Source organism: Bos indicus x Bos taurus, chromosome 8 (genome assembly GCF_003369695.1).
Source record: "Bos indicus x Bos taurus breed Angus x Brahman F1 hybrid chromosome 8, Bos_hybrid_MaternalHap_v2.0, whole genome shotgun sequence".
Lineage (NCBI taxonomy): Eukaryota > Metazoa > Chordata > Mammalia > Artiodactyla > Bovidae > Bos > Bos indicus x Bos taurus.
Window position 1 is genome coordinate 24,261,090 of NC_040083.1, and position 18,306 is coordinate 24,279,395.

Below are 18,306 nucleotides of genomic sequence, written 5' to 3' on the forward strand. Positions count from 1 at the left end.
CTACTCCTGATCTGCATTTTCTTTCCACAGTAAGCCCAGTCTTCACACCTTGGGGATTCCACTACGTTAGTGAACTCAGGTTCAGCTGCTTGCTGCTGGAAAGTCAGTACTTGAGAGACAAGTGTTGGTTGTGTTAGGCAGTTAGAATAGGAAACAGGAGTCCAGAATGGTGGTGGCTAAAAGACAAGGAAGGGAAAAGCCCGTGAAAATAGAACAAAGGAAGGTCCGAGGACTGGAGTGAGGACCTCAGGTAGAACAAACAGCACTCCTGGCTAGCCCAATTTACATAGGGAAGTTCCCAGGGGGAGGAAAAAAGCATATAAAAAGAGGAGCCAAAGGGCCGGGGTCTCTCTCTCTCTTTCTCTCCCCTGCAGGTGCACTCTCTGTCTCTTTCTCTCTCTCTTTCTCATCTTTTGGGTGGGCATGCCCCCACGCCTTGAGGACGTATTTTTCTTTATTTTCTAAATAAAACTGATCTATCAGAGAACTATAACATGGACTGTCTGAGAGCTGTGATGCTCCGAGGGCTTTAATGTCCATTGCTTCAAATCTTTGTTGTGACGAGACAGAACCGAGGAAATTACACTCCCCTGACAGTTGGAAAGGAAATGCTACTTTATTAAGGAGGCTGGCAACCTGGAGAGAAGGGAGACTCATGTCTAGGAACCAACTTCGAAGATTCTGCTCAACCATGAAAATTTTTAAAGGGAAAAAGGGAAAGTTAATTACAATTATTCATTTTGGGAAGGTGGTCAGAGTCTTCTTTATCTTCCAATGTGTGCAGACTTTCTTCTGATTGGTGAGGTAACAGGGCCGTGTTCCAGGACTCTTGTGCTCAGCCTGATGTAACTACCCTCCACCTGGGTGGGGGGCCTTAGTTCCTGTAAAAGAACTATATATAAATATATAGTTTATATATACATATATATATGTGTGTGTGTGTGTGTGTGCCCCACTGCACAGCTGCAGGATCTTAGTTCCCTACCTGCATGCATGTTCAGTTGTGCCTGACTCTTTAGGACTCTATGAACTGTTGCCTGCCAAGCTCCTCTGTTCATGGGATGCTCCAGGCAAGAATACTGGAGTGGGTTGCCATGCCCTCCTCCAGGGGATCTTCTTGACCCAGGGATTGAACCTGGGTCTCCTGGGTCTCTGGCCTTGTAGGCAGATTCTTTACCATTGAGCAACCAGGGATCAAACCTGGAAGCTTGGAGTCTTGACTGCTGAATCTACAGGGAATTCCCAAAGATCTGTCATCATGTATATTCTTTGAAGAGGAACTGGGACCCTGTCCCATTGCTGCACCATTATGTCTTGATTGCTCCTCCTTTGTTTCTCTATTCCCTCATTCTCCTGATTAGCAGCTATTTGAATCCGTCCTTTGGTACTCAGGGAGGTTCTAGGAGGCTGAAATCTCTTTCCAACAAACAAGAAATGGGGGACACAGAAAAGATTTGTACCCGGGGTGATGGGGTGTGGGGATCCACAGGGTCCTGCTTAATTTCAATATGTTCCTTAAAACTTTAAATTTCAGGATCGTTCTTTTGCTATGACTTCCCCAGATAATTAATCTTAAAAATAGAATTAAGTAATGTTCTTTAGTCTGAATTATCCTAACTTTATTTTTAAAATTCATTTATTTATTTGTTTTTGGCTGTGCTGGCTCTTCGTTGCTATGTGGGCTTTTCTCTAGTTGTGGCGAGTGGGGGCTACTCTCTAGTTGCAGTGTGCAGGCTTTTCATCGTGGTGGTGGCTTCTCTTGCTATGGAGCACAGCTCTAGGGCACACGGGTTTCCGTAGTTGCCACAAACGAGCTCAGTAGCTGTGGCTCCTGGGCTCCAGAGCACAGGCTCAATAGTTGTGAAACATAAGCTTAGCTGTTCTGCAGCATGTGGGATCTTCCTGGACCAGGGATCAAACCCGTGTCTTTTGTTTTGGCAGGCAGATTCTTTACCACTGAGCCACCAGGGAAGCCCTATCTTAATATTTGATAAACAGCATGCCCTTTCTAATTTCATATGCTTTAACATCCAAAGTTAAACTGAAATGAGGCAACTAAAAAGTTTTAATTTTTAGGAGGAAAAAGAAAGAATTTCATTCATTCATTCATTATATAAGTATCAACCCACTGTGAGAGTTTAGATAAGATAGTTTACTGGGATGCTAACACAGCTTAAGCCTCAGGGACCCACACTTGTCCAGGGCTCTGCTAAGGCCCTATAACGAAGTTGGCATTGAAAGTTGGCCTAATGAAGTTTTTCACAGGCCTATGAAAATGTCTGAGCTTCAGACCTTATAATACCTGGACCTAACAGTGAAAAAAATTGTCAAGCTCATAATTTAGATGTATTTGAACACATGGGTTTACCTAAAACTTATCATGGTAACAATTTGTTTTCCCTTTTTTGGTTCTTATAGGCTAGTATGGGCTTCCCTGGTGGCTCAGATGGTAAAGAATCTGCCTGCAATGTGGGAGACCTGGATTCAATCCCTGGGTTGGGAAGATCCCCTGGAGATCTTCAGGAGATCTTCGTGCATAGCAACCCACTCCAGTATTCTTGCCTGGAGAGTTCCATGGACAGAGGAGCCTGGTGGGCTACAATCCATGGCGTCTCAAAGAGTCAATCATGGTAGAGCAACTAAGCACACACACACACAGGTTAGTACACCAGGGAATTTAATTCATTCACTCATGTAACAAATGTTTACTAAAAGCCTTCTATGTGATAGGCATTGTTCAAGGGTTTGAGGATGGTAAACTGAAACAAACAGACTGCCAGATATTTCTCTAGCAAAGACGGGTTTATTTGGAATTGGCAGAGAATTGCAACTGGGGGTCTGCAACCATAGCGAGCTACATGCAAGTCCCTGCAGAGCAAGGAAAAGAGAATGCTCTAATAGAGAGGCAAAGAAGTTGGGAGTAAACAAAGAGTCTGTGTCTTTTCATTGGCTGAGTCCTTGCCAGGAAAGAAGAGGAGTCTTTCTTCTTTCTATTGGGCTCTGCTATTGTTGCAGGGCATGACAGTGTCCCCTCTGGTCTCCCAACTCTACTTAAGTGAAGTTTCTCTTAATTTTTTTTTACTGTTAGAATGGTAACAAAGTGCCTATCCTCACCAAACACAGTATAATGTAATTAACCATATATATCTTCATTTTCAGTAAGTCTCATAAGATGTATTTTTGATAAGATGAAGTAATATTCTCTGCATGATAGCATTGTTGGGTGGATTTCTTATTAGAAGAATGGCAGCACATTAAAGTATTGATTAATGGATTCATGTAAACTTAAACAGCAATCTCTAGAACAGCACAGGAAATGTCAGTCTATGGCATTGTCTTATTCTATTATTTTATCAACAACCTGAATGTAAAACACAAGCTTCCTTATTAAATGTACAGCTGCTGCTGCTGCTGCTGCTGCTAAGTCGCTTCAGTCGTGTCCGACTCTGTGCTACCCCATAGACAGTAGCCCACCAGGCTCCCCCGTCCCTGGGATTCTCCAGGCAAGAACACTGGAGTGGGTTGCCATTTCCTTCTCCAATGCATGAAAGTGAAAAGTGAAAGTGAAGTCGCTCAGTGGTGTCTGACTCTTAGCGACCCCATGGACTGCAGCCCACCAGGCTTCTCCGTCCATGGGATTTTCCAGGCAAGAGTACTGGAGTGGGGTGCCATTGCCTTCTCCAAAATGTACAGCTGAAGAGGGTAATTCGTTATGATAAATGACAAAGTCAAGACTTGTCAATATTGTCCATGAAATGTAGGTGGGCTTTCTACAGGGCTATTCCATTATTGACAGCATGATACACCTCTATCACACTGTTGACAGGTGTCAAGAATAATACATTGGTACATGTTCAGTCACTATGGGAGTTTATGTCAGCTTTAGTAATTGACACATTTCTTTCTTATAAAGTTACAATATCTGATAGATTATCATTTATTAAAATAAAATCTCCAAATATTTGAAAATCATTAATATAATGTACCATGTCAATAGAATAAAGAACAAAAGCCATATGAACATCTTAATAGATGCAGAAAAGGCATTTGATGAAATCCAACAACACTTCATGATTTTAAGAAACTCAATAAGCTAGAAGGGAGTCTTCTCAATCTGATAAAGCCATCCAAGAAAAACCCACAGCTAGCATTATATTTAACGGTGAAAGAAATCTGATAAAATCATCTAAGAAAAACCCACAGCTAGCATTATCTTAATGGTGAAGGATTGAACACTTTCCCCCTGAGATCAGGAACAAGCCAGCTCTTGCCAATTCTATTCAACATACTACTGAAGATTCTAACCAGGGCAATTAGGAAAGAAAATAAATAAAAGGCATCCTGATTGGAAAGGAGGAAGTAAAACTTTCTGCAAACAACATGATCTTGCACATAGGATATCCTAAGGAATACACTAAAACTATTAAAACTAATAAATGCGTTCAGCAAGGTTGCAGGATGATATAAGATAAAAAATTAACTGTATTTCTATACATTAGCAATGAATAATCCCAAAATGAAATTAAGGAACAATTCCATTTCTAATATCTTTAAAAGGAATAAAATAATTGAGATTAAATATAACAAAAGAGTTATGAAACATATACTCTGAAAAGGTACAAGACGATGTTGAAAGAAATGAAAGAAGACCTAAATAAATGGAAAGAATTCACATGTTGATGGATCAAAGGCTTAATATTGTTAAGATGTCAGTACTCTCCACATTGATCTACAGATTAAACACAATCCCTATCAAAATCCCAGAAGGTTTCCTTGTAGAAATTGAGGAGCTGGAGCTTGTCTTACAATTCATATGGAAATGCAAGGGACGCAAAAGCCAAAACAATATTGAAAAAGAACAAAGTTGTAGAATTAACACTTCCCTATTTTTTCCACAACATCAGATGTTTCAGACCACAGTCCACCATCAATAAATTTCTTCTTCACTAAATATAATTATTCCTTGACTAAAAACGGTTGTATGTTTTTAAAATGAATTTAATGGCATATGCATTATATCTCAGTAAAGATGTTTTTTTAAAACCTCAATTCTTTAATGCATTTCAAAAATTATTTTTCTTCATTTATCAAATATTCAATTACCTCATTTCACAATTTGTAACAATGACATAATTTCTAAACTGCTTTTTAGCTCTAGCACTATAAGCTGCCAACTGAGATGTAAATATTTCCCTAATTTCATTATTTCATTTTCTATCTCTTCCAAAATGCTCTCTCTAATGTTTATTTGATGAATAGAAGTAAATATACAATTAAAAAGAAAACATTTACTTTATAACTTTAATTGCATCACCCAGAAATGATTGAATAAGGTGGCTTAGGGCCAAATTAAAATATCCAGAATATTTTTTAAATTGTGGTTAAAAACTATTAACATTACACTGGCACATCTATATAAAAATTCAGTAAGGTTTTTATGTCAGTATATTTCACTGAAATATGTGTTCTCTGACATCAATCACAAAAACTTTTATAGCATTTCAGGTCTTAATTTACATCAGCTCCCCAATATTAAAAAACCTTCTCTCTTCAAAGTATTGAATTTTTCATTTAAAGGAAATTATTCTATGTATGTTTACATAGAACAATTGAAGCTTCATCAATAATGTGAAATTTTATTGTCTTGGTATATGTTTTCCAAAAAGAAGTGTTTTCATTTAGTAGATATGTTTTGAACAAGGCAGAATTATAAACATAGATTATAATTATGTATCCATATTGATAGTATTCTTTTTTGAAATTCTATTAAATATTCATGCCTAAAACTGCCTATTATTTTTAAGGATTTTTAAAGAATTAGATTTTTCAAAATAATGACTTACTTTACTTAGTATCATAATCTCTAGGTCCGTCCATGTTGCTGCAAATGGTATTATCTCATTCTTTCTTATGGTTGAGAAGTATTCCATTATATATATATATAATAGACGGCAGCCCACCAGGCTCCCCCGTCCCTGGGATTCTCCAGGCAAGAACATTGGAGTGGGTTGCTATTTCCTTCTCCAATGCATGAAAGTGAAAAAGTGAAAGTGAAGTTGCTGAGTCGTGTCCGACTCTTAGCGACCCCATGGACCGCAGCCTACCAGGCTCCTCTGTCCATGGGATTTGCCAGGCAAGAGTACTGGAGTGGGATGCCATTGCCTTCTCCCGCTGTGAATGCTAGGGTGCACATATCTTTTCAACTTACAGTGTTCTCCATGCTGCTGCTGCTAAGTCACTTCAGATTGTGGCCGACTCTGTGTGACCCCATAGATGGCAGCCCACCAGGCTCCCCCATCCCTGGGACTCTCCAGGCAAGAACACTGGAGTGGGTTGCCATTTCCTTCTCCAATGCATGAAAATGAAAAGTGAAAGGAAAGTCGCTCCATAAACCTGCCCCAAAGTGGGATTACAGTATCATATGGTAGCTCTACTTTTAATTTTTTTTTTAATTTTATTTTTAAACTTTACATAATTGTATTAGTTTTGCCAAATATCAAAATGAATCCGCCACAGGTATACATGAATCTCCATACTGTACTCCAGTGACTGCACCAATTTATATTTTCACCAACAGTGCAGGAGGGTTCCTTTTTTGCCACATCCTCTCTAGCATTTATTATTTGTAGACTCTTTGATGATGGCTGTTCTCAGAGGAGCCTGGCAGGCTCTAGTCCATAGGATTGCAAAGAGTCAGACACCACTGAAGCAACTAAGCTCTCATGCATGCTTTTGGACCAGTGTGAGGTGACACCTCATTGTAGTTTTGGTTTGGATTTCTCTAATTATTAGTGATGTTGACATCTTTTTTATGCACCTGTTTGCCATCTCTGTCTCCTTTGGAGACATGTCTATTTAGATCTTCAGCCCATTTTTTTGAATGGGTCGTTTGGTTTTACTGATACCGAATTATATGAACTATTTGTACATTTTGAAAATTAATCCCTTGTCAGTTGCATCATTTGCAAATATTTTCTCCCATTTTGTAGGCTGTCTTTTCATTTTGTTTATGATTTCCTTTGCTGTGTAAAATCTTTTAAATTTAATTAGGTCCCATTTGTTTATTTTTGTTTTTATTTCCATTACTCCAGGTAGTGTGTGCAGGCTCAGTCATGTCTCACTCTTTGCAACCCCACAGACTATAGCCCGCCAAGAGCCTCTGTCCACAGAATTTTCCCAGCAAGAATACTGGAGTGGGTTGCCATGCCCTCCTCCAGGGGATCTTCCCAACCCAGGGATCGAACCCGTGGCTCTTATGTCTCCTGCATTGAAAGGCAGATTCTTTACCTCTCCACCACCTGGAAAGCCATTACTCTAGGAGACACATCCAAAAAGATATTGCTGCAGTTTTATGTCGAAGTGTTCTGCCTGTGTTTTCCTCTAGGAGTTTTATAGTGTCCAGCCATACATTTAAGTCTTTAATCCATTTTGAGTTTATTTTTGTATATGGTGCTAGAGAATGTTCATGCTGCTGCTGCTAAGTCACTTCAGTCGTGTCCAACTCTGTGCGACCCCATAGACGGCAGCCCACCAGGCTCCCCCGTCCCTGGGATTCTCCAGGCAAGAACACTGGAGTGGGTTGCCATTTCCTTCTCCAATGCATGAAAGTGAAAAGTGAAAGTGAAGTCGCTCAGTCGTGTCCTACTCTAGCAACCCCATGGACTGCAGCCTAGCAGGCTCCTCCGTCCATGGGATTTTCTAGGCAAAAGTACTGGAGTGGGGTGCCATTGCCTTCTCCGGAGAATGTTTATACCTCATTCTTTTACATGTAGTTGTCCAGTTTTCCCAGCACCACTTATGGAAGAAACTATCTTTTCTCTGTTGTATCTTCTTGTTTCCTTTGCCATAGATTAATTGACCATAGGTGCATGAATTTAAAAATCTAATACTTTTGCTAAAGACTTTAGTCAAGACAGGACTGGAAGCCCATTGGCTTACCAGTGAATTAATTACAAGATAGAATATCCACTGGTTATTGGATGAAGTGAAGACATTCGCGGAAGAGCATCAGCAGAGAAGACTTAACCTCCTCAATCCACTTTCAAGAAAAACACACACGAGTTCCCAGTAATAAGAAACATACTTCAAGGTAAACAAGAGTGTCCACACTGAGTTACAAGTATGATACTGTCCACTGCAGTGTTATTTATAATTGGAAAATAATAATAGGGTAATAGGGAAATTGTTCAATAAATTATCCACAAGATATTATGTAGCTCTTTGGGGGAAAAAGTAGTCTTTCTATAAAGGTAATACTATACATACATAACTTCCTCACTTGTCCCGCTCAAATTCCAAATTAACAAGAAAATAAAGTCATACAGTGGAGGCGCTTCCATCTACCATGAACCCAGGATATGGCTCTATCTCAAATTACCAATGATAAAAGAATTTCTGCAAAACATAATGATATTGGGAAAATGAAGGGAGAATTTTTTTTTAAAGTAATAGATAATGTTTCTGAGCTCAATGATACTCCCTTAAAATAAATGGCAAGGCATGAGAAATCTAATCTCTTGAAGATACAGGTTAACAGAGAAGAATACAATACACTTTAGTACCACAATTTCACATAGAACCAGCAAGGCTGGAGTGGTCAGGATGTGGGCAAACCTTCTCATTTTCTCAGACCTGGACTCTTAACTTCACATGTAGCAGGCTAAATGTAGACCTGAAATTCAGGTCTACCTGACACCTAGGGACGTGATCTCTCTTGGAAATTTGGTCTTTGAAAATATTAGATGAAGAACTCAAGAAGAAATCATCCTGTATTTCGAATGGGTCTTAAATCCAATGACTGGTGATTTTATAAGAGGAGCAGATGCAGAAAGACACACAGAGAAGAAGGTCATGGGGAAGGGAGGTAGAGAATGAAGTATTGCTGCTACAGACCAAGGAATGCCAAGGTTTATCAGGACCCACCAGAGAAGCTGAGAAATAAGAAAGGAGCCTTCAGAGGGAGCATGGCCCTGCCAACACCTTATTTCAGACTTCTAGCCTCTAGAATTGTGAGAGAATATATTTGTGTTGTTTTAAGCCACAGTGTTTGTGATCATTTGTTTTGGCAGCCTAAGGAACCTAATGCATCAAGTAAATAAACCGGGGGCTTACCTGGTGGCTCACTGGTAATGAATCCTCCTGCCAATGCAGGAGATGTGAGAAACGCAGGTTTGATCCCTGGGTTGGGAAGATTCCCCCAAAGTAGGAAATGGCAACCTGCTCTAGCATTCTTGCCTGAAAAATTCCATGAACAGAGGAGCCTGGCGGGCTACATGGGGTCACAAAGAGTCGGACATGTCTGAACAACTGAACACAGCATAAATAAACTGGAATGTGAAGGAGGAGAGAGAAGGACTCTCTCCTTCTCTCTAAGCAGATTTGTAGCACCAAAGTGGACCGAATAAAACTAAATGATTAAACACAAAACATCTGTGATCTATTAGCCTTCACTATAAACCACAAAAAGAGATTTTTGTGTGTGACCCCAGCTGACAGCCATCAAGTAAACAAGATACTTCAGTCCTACAACTGTATGGAATTAAATCCCCCAACATCTGAATGAGCAGAAACATGCTCTCCCCACAAGCCTCCAAGAAAGGGTTTTTGCTGACACCAGGGGCTTTGCTGACATCTTGACTTCAGTCCAGTGAGACCATATTGGACTTCTGACCTATAGAACTTTAAAGTAATAAATATATGTTTTTCTAAGACACTAATTTTAAGCTAGTTTGTTATAGCAGCAACAGAAAACCAACTAAGCAGGGATATAGGATGGAGCTAAAAATAGGAAGGTTGGTTGAAAATCTTAAAGAAGTAATAAGATCTTTAAAGACCTGTTCCCATCCTGTATAGCCAGGAGACAACCCCTCCTGCTTGGCAGAAGACTGAGGTTGACCCATTGAAGAAACTCACCCAGGGTTGTCTGGGATATTGAGCAAAACCATGGTCAAGTGTAAGCTACCTTAAAGTCTATCAACTGAAAAATGAAACTCCTCCAACCTCTTTTCTAGCTCAGCTCTCATAACACCAGCCACTAGGAAAAAATAGCTCTGACAGGAGCTTGAGAACTCTTCTATGGAGAAGTGGATCAGCCCAAGTTAAATTATGGAGATCCTGACCCTTGTGCTTCCAGCAATGGAATGGCTGAGGCCCCACTTGATTACCATAGAGTAAAACCCTTGAGCTTTGAATTAGCATTTTAGTGTCTTACTCAGCTATTAATAGATACCAAGCAGACCATTTTACCAAGGCCTGTGAAATGATAAATAAGGCAGAACAAATAGCAAAAAGGAACTTGTAGGAAACTGAAACTTCAGGGAGAAGAAGAAAACTTGCAATAAGCATAATAAATATTCTCACTCATTCAAAGATACTTATTGAATGCTTATTATACCAGGCAGTCATTTTTTCTAGATGTTGAACCATAAACAGTGAACAAAGCAGAAAAAGCCCATGGCTTCATGAAGCATACAGTGCCTCAAAGAGAGAAGACATGCTAACTGACCTAAGGAATAGAAACAGAAAACTATACATAAAAGAAATGTGCAAAGACCAAACTAGAACTTTTAAAAATTAAAAATGGAATAAGCTGAAATTTTTTAATACTAGAAGAGTTAAATGATAACACCAAGAATCTCTCAAGAGCTGGAAAATGGAGGGAAAAAATATCTTCCTTAGAGGATCAGGCAAGCAATTTCAAAATCAAACAGAAATACCAAAAAAGCACAGATAATGAAGAGAATAAAATTATTTTTTAAGTATACACAAAAGTAATTTTCCCAGACATATATATAAGTTTCTAAAGCAGAAAAAAAAAAAAATGAGAAAAGATCCACTCCAGGGAACATTATCATGAAGCTTTACAATACTGTGAGAAATGGGATGGGTCTAAAATCTTCTCAAAAAAAAAAAAAAAAAAGAGAGAGAAAAGACAGACAGGAAAATAATTAAAAGAACAATTACTGCATGTTTTGGTATGAATATTATGGGTTAAGATTGAGAAAGTAATTTTTCTCTTAAATAGGTATTTTAGATTCGTCTTACTCATTTAGTAATATCAATTTCCTCTAATATTTCCTGGCATTCTGAAGGAATTTTTTTTAAATTTTATTTTATTTTTAAACTTTACATAATTGTATTAGTTTTGCCAAATATCAAAATGAATCCGCCACAGGCATACATGTGTTCCCCATCCTGAACCCTCCTACCTCCTCCCTCCCCACACCATCCCTCTGGGTCGTCCCAGTGCACCAGCCCCAAGCATCCAGCATCGCACATCGAACCTGGACTGGCAACTCGTTTCTTACATGATATTCTACATGTTTCAATGTCACTCTCCCAAATCTTCCCACCCTCTCCCTCTCCCACAGAGTCCATAAGACTGTTCCATACATCAGTGTCTCTTTTGCTGTCTCATACACAGGGTTATTGTTACCATCTTTCTAAATTCCATATATATGCGTTAGTATACTGTATTTATGTTTTTCCTTCTGGCTTACTTCACTCTGTATAATAGGCTCCAGTTTCATCCACCTCATTAGAACTGATTCAAATGTATTCTTTTTAATGGCTGAGTAATACTCCATTGTGTATATGTACCACTGCTTTCTTAACCATTCATCTGCTGATGGACATCTAGGTTGCTTCCATGTCCTGGCTATTATAAACAGTGCTGCAATGAACATTGGGGTACACGTGTCTCTTTCCCTTCTGGTTTCCTCAGTGTGTATGCCCAGCAGTGGGATTGCTGGATCATAAGGCAGTTCTATTTCCAGTTTTTTAAGGAATCTCCACACTGTTCTCCATAGTGGCTGTACTAGTTTGCATTCCCACCAACAGTGTAAGAGGGTTCCCTTTTCTCCACACCCTCTCCAGCACTTATTATTTGTAGACTTTTGGATCACAGCCATTCTGACTGGTGTGAAGTGGTACCTCATAGTGGTTTTGATTTGCATTTCTCTGATAATGAGTGATGTTGAGCATCTTTTCATGTGTTTGTTAGCCATCTGTATGTCTTCTTTGGAGAAATGTCTATTTAGTTCTTTGGCCCATTTTTTGATTGGGTCATTTATTTTTCCGGAGTTGAGCTGTAGGAGTTGCTTGTATATTTTTGAGATTAGTTGTTTGTCAGTTGCTTCATTTGCTATTATTTTGTCCCATTCTGAAGGCTGTCTTTTCACCTTGCTAATAGTTTCCTTTGATGTGCAAAAGCTTTTAAGGTTAATTAGGTCCCATTTGTTTATTTTTGCTTTTATTTCCAATATTCTGGGAGGTGGGTCATAGAGGATCCTGCTGTGATGTATGTCAGAGAGTGTTTTGCCTATGTTCTCCTCTAGGAGTGTTATAGTTTCTGGTCTTACGTTTAGATCTTTAATCCATTTTGAGTTTATTTTTGTGTATGGTGTTAGAAAGTGGTCTAGTTTCATTCTTTTACACGTGTGAAGGAATTTTTAAATAAACATTATTTTCTTTTATTAAAAAAAAAAAGAAACTGAATTCCATCAAAAAGGACAAGGAATCTGAACAGCATCAGTCTTCTCTACAGCAACAATGAAACATCAAAGACAGAAAAGAAATAAGTGCCTTAAAAATTCCAAGAGACAATCATTTCTTACCCAAGAATTTACACAAAGCCAGGCTTTGAACAGAGCATAAGAGGAGGATAAAGATATTTCAGACACACAAGCATTCAAGATTTCTCCCATGTCCCCTTCTGAAGATGTGGCAGTCAGAATGCGAGTTGGGAAGGAATTTCCAAACACAAAGTATTGCAGAAAGGGGTGAGTTTATTAAGAACAAAGAGCACAGATAATGTAGGCACTGCAAGTACAGCTGACCACTAGAGAAAGTCGACAGTTTTCACGGGTTAGTTTTTGCAGCCTCAAAACAAAGAAAATTCCTGCTGAAAGGCTGGCTTTAGGTGATTGGTTAAGGTGCTATAGGGTGAGCACTGTGGTGGGCATTTTTGTCTAAAATGGGATCGAGAAGCCTGCTGGTGATAATCATGGGGGCTTTTGGCAATGGTTACAAAGAGGCTCAGTCAGTTTTGGAGGTGAACTTGGTTCTGGGCTCCATGTCTGTGGCCTTGATGCAAGGCCTTACACTGTGGCCTTGGGGCAGGACTCCACAGAAGACACAGGAGGCTGTGCTCCAGTTAGCAGGGAAAGTAAAGAAGAAAAGAGGATTGAGGAAACAGGGCTCTCAACACAAAGAGAATTCCCAGGATGATACCCGTGGAGCAGGTCTGGGCAGCTGTTGGCTCATGTGGCAACAGGAGGGCACAGGGCTCCAGGACTGATGTCTCCTAAAGGGGAAAACACGAAACTGGCAAATAACTGAAATTCCCTCCACCTAAAAATACTGAGGGGAAATGTACAGTTCTATCAGAGAGTTTGAAGTGAATTAGTATACTCTGCAACTCAACTGATGATTATGTTTGCATAATTTAAAATGTGTTCCTTAAAGGATGTGAACGTTCATTTATTCAGAATGGGCGACACAGCTATATTGAAAGGTTGGGGACAGGGTTATGTAGAGATGAGGGCTTTGGGGGTCAGGGGTGGTGAATATTGTAATATGAATATTGTAATATGAATTTAACAGCTAACACTCAAATCAGAAAAATCTTGTGATAACAAAATGATCCTACTAACTCAAAAGATTGTGATAAATACCAGGGGGAAAAGAAAATAAGACAACAAAACCTTTGAAAATGATTCATCGCTAGGGACCAGGAAGCAGGAGTTACGAGCCATGTAGAAATATTGGGTTGACCAAAAAGTTCATTCGGGTTTTTGGACCAGGAAGCAGGAGTTACGAGCCATGTAGAAATATTGGGTTGACCAAAAAGTTCATTCGGGTTTTTCCATAGGATGTTACAGAAAACCCAGATGAATTTTTTGGCCAGCCTAATCTTTTGCGTATTTAAGGAATTCATTATATGTCACCTGTCTTCCATTTTCATTCTGAACAAACTGAGAAATAAGCAAAAAGGATTGTCAGGTGGAATGATAGAGAAATGATCACTATTTTTAGCAATAAAGGCTAATTTAGGGAGATGGTGAGCTTGAGTACCAAGTAGATTTATGGACAGAGTCCTAGTACTAGACCGGGGGAGGCGTGCTCCCATGATATTAGGACCCCTCCCCACCACACACGTGCATTCATTATATGGAGGGTTTGGGTGCTGCCGAACTGAATAGTTTGAGACCCCTGAGCTGGGAAAAAGACTAGTGACTCATTCATACTACTTGTTAGAAGTGACTAAAACAAGTATTTTATTTCAGTATTCAAAACCAAGGATACAGTAGCATATTCCTACTGGCTCAAGGCACACTTCCATTCCAATATTTGAACTTTATATTGGAGTTCTGAGTCAGAGATAGGTGAAGAGAGAATGAACTTTAAGGAGGAAAGCAGCAGGAGCACAACTTTTTGAGCTTTTAGAAAGAAGTGCTCCTTGCTTGCCCTCTGGATGGGCTGTCCTGAATCGAGGCCTGTTCCCCGGTGTATCTCCTTTTACCAGTATTATTTATCCTTATTTCCTTGCTCATGTGGCCCTGCAGGAATCAGGAAGACAGCCAGAGTTTTAGACTGCAGGTTGCTTGATGCAACTGATGGATGGCCTGTGCTCCCAACCCTCCTCTGAACCCTGCCTCAACATTACACCTACCTTGGTGCCCAGGAGCCCTGAGCTGAGATAGTGTTGCAAAGAGAAATTCAATTTTTGTGTTTCCTGAGCATTTAAGCCTAGAAAATATTTCTGTCTCTAATGTAAAAATAATAGGTATTCATCATTTCTCATTTCCTAAATAGATGGAAGAAAAAGAGGAGAGGAGGAAGAAGAGAAGAAAGAGCAACGATTTGGGTGTGTTGCTTTAAGTGCTATTGCAGAAACCACTGTCAAAAGCAAAGAAGTTTGTACTGCCTCCCTTAACCCCACAGGTATTTTTTTTTCTGCTTTTATGGTTCTCATTGAACTGGAAGGGGAGAGCCACCGGCCAAAAAACGAGCCAAATGCAAAGGAAAACAAAGTCGTCTCAGGGTTGGAGACCTGAGAAGAACATTTTTAGAGCACACTGGGCTTTTATTTTGATATTTATTTTTACTTTTAACTATGCAAAATGGATCCTCTTAGAAAATAGATAGTTATGCTAGATTGTAGACCAGCTGGTGGTAAAAAAAAATAAATAAAATAAAAAATCCGCTGGAATCACCTAAGCATGTAATTCCCATAAGAAAAAGGCAGTTTACTGTTACTTAGGCAGGGACCAAAAACTTCAGTCATATACAGTGAGGATTAGCAGAAAGAATGTGGAATTTGGAGCCAATATTGGGTACAAATGAGAGCTGCTTAATATTGGCAAGCTACTTAGCCTCACTGAGCCTCAGTTGATTGATCTATAAAATGGGAATAGTAATAGTGCAAAACTCATGAGATTGAGAAGAGATAGGTGAAAACTTCTAGTTCATGATAGGTGCATAATAAATGTTAGTTCTCTCTCTCTCTCTTTTTTTTTTTTTTGCTCCATCATGGCAGTCATTAGTGCTGACCACCAAATCTTACCATTCTTCTGCCAATCACATAGTGCAACTGTACTTTCTAGCTTCCTTGAAGATAGATATGGCCATGCTTTTTGCTTTAGTCAGTGAAGTGAGAGTAGCCTTAATGCATCACTTCCAAACTGAAGCAAGTACAAGATTTGCCATGTATCTTTTCTTTGTGACAGCAACTGGCAGTGTTCTAGATAGTCACCAACTTGGAGACAGGCATGAGATGACACAGCAAAATTCACAGAGCACAGGTAGGGTGAATGAGAGACAGAAACCTTTGTTGTTTCAAGTCACTGTGATTTTCTGAGCTCCTTGTTACTGCCGCATAACCTGTACCCTTTTGATTGGCCCACTCTCCTTAAATGAACTGCATTTGCTGCAACTCATTAACTCATTTCACAGCTATATGCTGAATGGATGTCAAGCACTGTGCTTGATGCTGGAAAATACACGATACTGATTCTTGCCCTCAAGGAGCTCATAATAAGGGGAAAAGAAGGAGGTCATTGTCGGGCGTCTTTTAAAACTATCACCCATCGATTCTAAGGTTTAACAACAGTCAAGGTTGGGAACTCTGCTTTTGTGCACAATTGAATCCTTCATTTATGTTCTATTGTCTATAGATATTGATAACAGAGAAGCCAGAAATTATAATAGAAAGTAGGAAAAACAGTATTGTGTCAGAAGAGAGGGAAAAAAGAGATGGTTAAACTGACAAAGAAATATAAATACTTCATCTTTACTTTTGTTGCCTACAACTCCCTGGCTCACTCAGTTTTCTTTCTTCCACTTTGCCCTTAAGAAAATTTAGTAGAATTTTGTTTTCCTTTAGACTAAATGTCAAGTCAAAAACAATGTAAAGTTGTTTATTATCACTATAACTCTAGAGCTATTTCTTCCTGTAAAAAAATTCCAATGATGTGGAACTTCCATGGTGGTCCAGTGGCTAAGACTCTGTGCTCCCAATGCAGGGGGCTTGGGTTCCATCCCTGGGTCAGAAAGATCTCCTGGAGGAGGGCATGACAATCCACTCCAGTATTCTTGCCTGGAGAATCCCATGGACAGAGGAGCCTGGTGGGTTACAGTCCATAGGGTTGCAAAGAGTCAGACAGGACTGAAGGGACTTAGCACACATGCACAATTGGTTACCCTGAAGTCCAATTTGTATGGAAAAGGCAAATTAAATCCATGATTGTTTTCTTTTTTCTAAAACAATTTGAAAATAATGAGTTCATTCCTTCTTACCCATCAACAGTGACCTATCAAGTTACTATAGAATCATTATGAACTTACAGATATAATCATACTTGATACATTTGAAACAATTCCAATTATTATCAATTTTTGGTGCTCAGATTGATCCATCCTTGTCTGGGGGAGCCTATTTCAATTGATTCCTTAGTCTTCCTGACATAACCTGGAAGTGATTGATAGCTTCCTTGATTTCTGTAAATATCTACAATTAAAATGATACAATATCTGGGATTTGCTTTAAAATGATGGCATGGAGAAAATGCGTATAAATGAAATGTGATTGACAGTGAGTTGATTGTTGTTCAAGGAGGGTGATGGCCCCATTGGAGGTTCATTATACTGTCCTATTTGTAACTGTCTGGAATCTTCCAAAATAACAGGCAAATATTAAAAATTCACACAATGACTTCCAGAATAAGACTTTAAATCCTTAGCAAGATAATAATCTTAAATGCCTGGCTTTGGTGGGAGAAAAAGAGATTTCAAGTTTCTCAAGGCTTCTCTTGACTTATCAGGGACGTGTAGAGGTCTGAGTATAAAGTTTTACCCAAAGTCAAAGGTGGTGCATTTTCCAGATACGACGGACGTTTCCCCTAGTCCCAGGAAAGCATGAAGAAACCCTAAGTGGAAAATAGGAAGAGGGTGGAGGGTAAGGAGAGGGGAAAACGTCTGATGAAAGGTTTCTCCTAGTGAGAATCTCTTGGCAGTTCTGGCGGTTATCACAGGGTCAGGTAAATGGGGCCTCCGCCAGTAGCCGGTATGTCTCATCTTCGCCCACTCTTCGGCCCAGATTTTGCCTCCAGTCCCCAACAAGCCTGACTCAATATCTTGTGGTCTAGGGGGTCTTGTTTTCCTGACAGGGCAGGGAAAAGCACTGGGCACGAAGTCCAGAGGCCAGAGTATGAACGCTGTCTATGACTCAAAATGACAGTCTTGGGTCTCAGCTTCATCAGCCACAAAATTAAAGGTCAGCCTGCAAGACTAATGATCCTTCAGGGTCCCAACCAGCCAAAGCCGAGACTTCACAAACCCTGCGCCCGGACACACAACCCTGCAGGCCTCCCTGCCTTTTCAGTGATCGTCTTTACCATCATCACATTACATCGCCTCCTAAAGAAATATGTGACTGCTGTCACTTTCTGCAGATAATTGGAGAGAAGAGGCCTGGCAGAGATGACCCCAAAGTTGGCAATACTTTCAGGTCTAAGGAGTCAGGCGCGTCACCGACCTGTATGATTTCTCCTCTTCGTCCTTGCCCGTCTGCAAATCCTGACCCCTGTCCCCACTGCGGAGAAATCTCCTAAGAGACCGCAGCCGGCGTCGCCTCTGCGCCCAGGAGGCGTGGAGCAGAGGGCGCGGGAGCCGAGCGCGCTGCGGCCACGCTCCCCGCGCAGAGGCGAGAGGGAGGGGCCGGAGGGGGCCAGGCAGCACCAGAGGCGGCGCGCGGGGCTCGCGGCGGCTTAGTCTCCTCCCGAGCCCAGCCCCGGACGGCGAGAGCGG

General features: G+C 40.2%; 1 long non-coding RNA gene across 1 annotated transcript; it reads right to left on the reverse strand.

Moving 5' to 3' along the window:
* Positions 1-591: 591 nt before the first annotated feature.
* Positions 592-18,184, reverse strand: LOC113897001. The gene is made up of 2 exons (XR_003512210.1): positions 18,035-18,184; positions 592-881 (listed from the first exon to the last, which is right to left on the reverse strand). It is a non-coding gene; the product is annotated as an uncharacterized LOC113897001 (long non-coding RNA).
* Between the last annotated feature and the right edge of the window lie 122 nt (positions 18,185-18,306).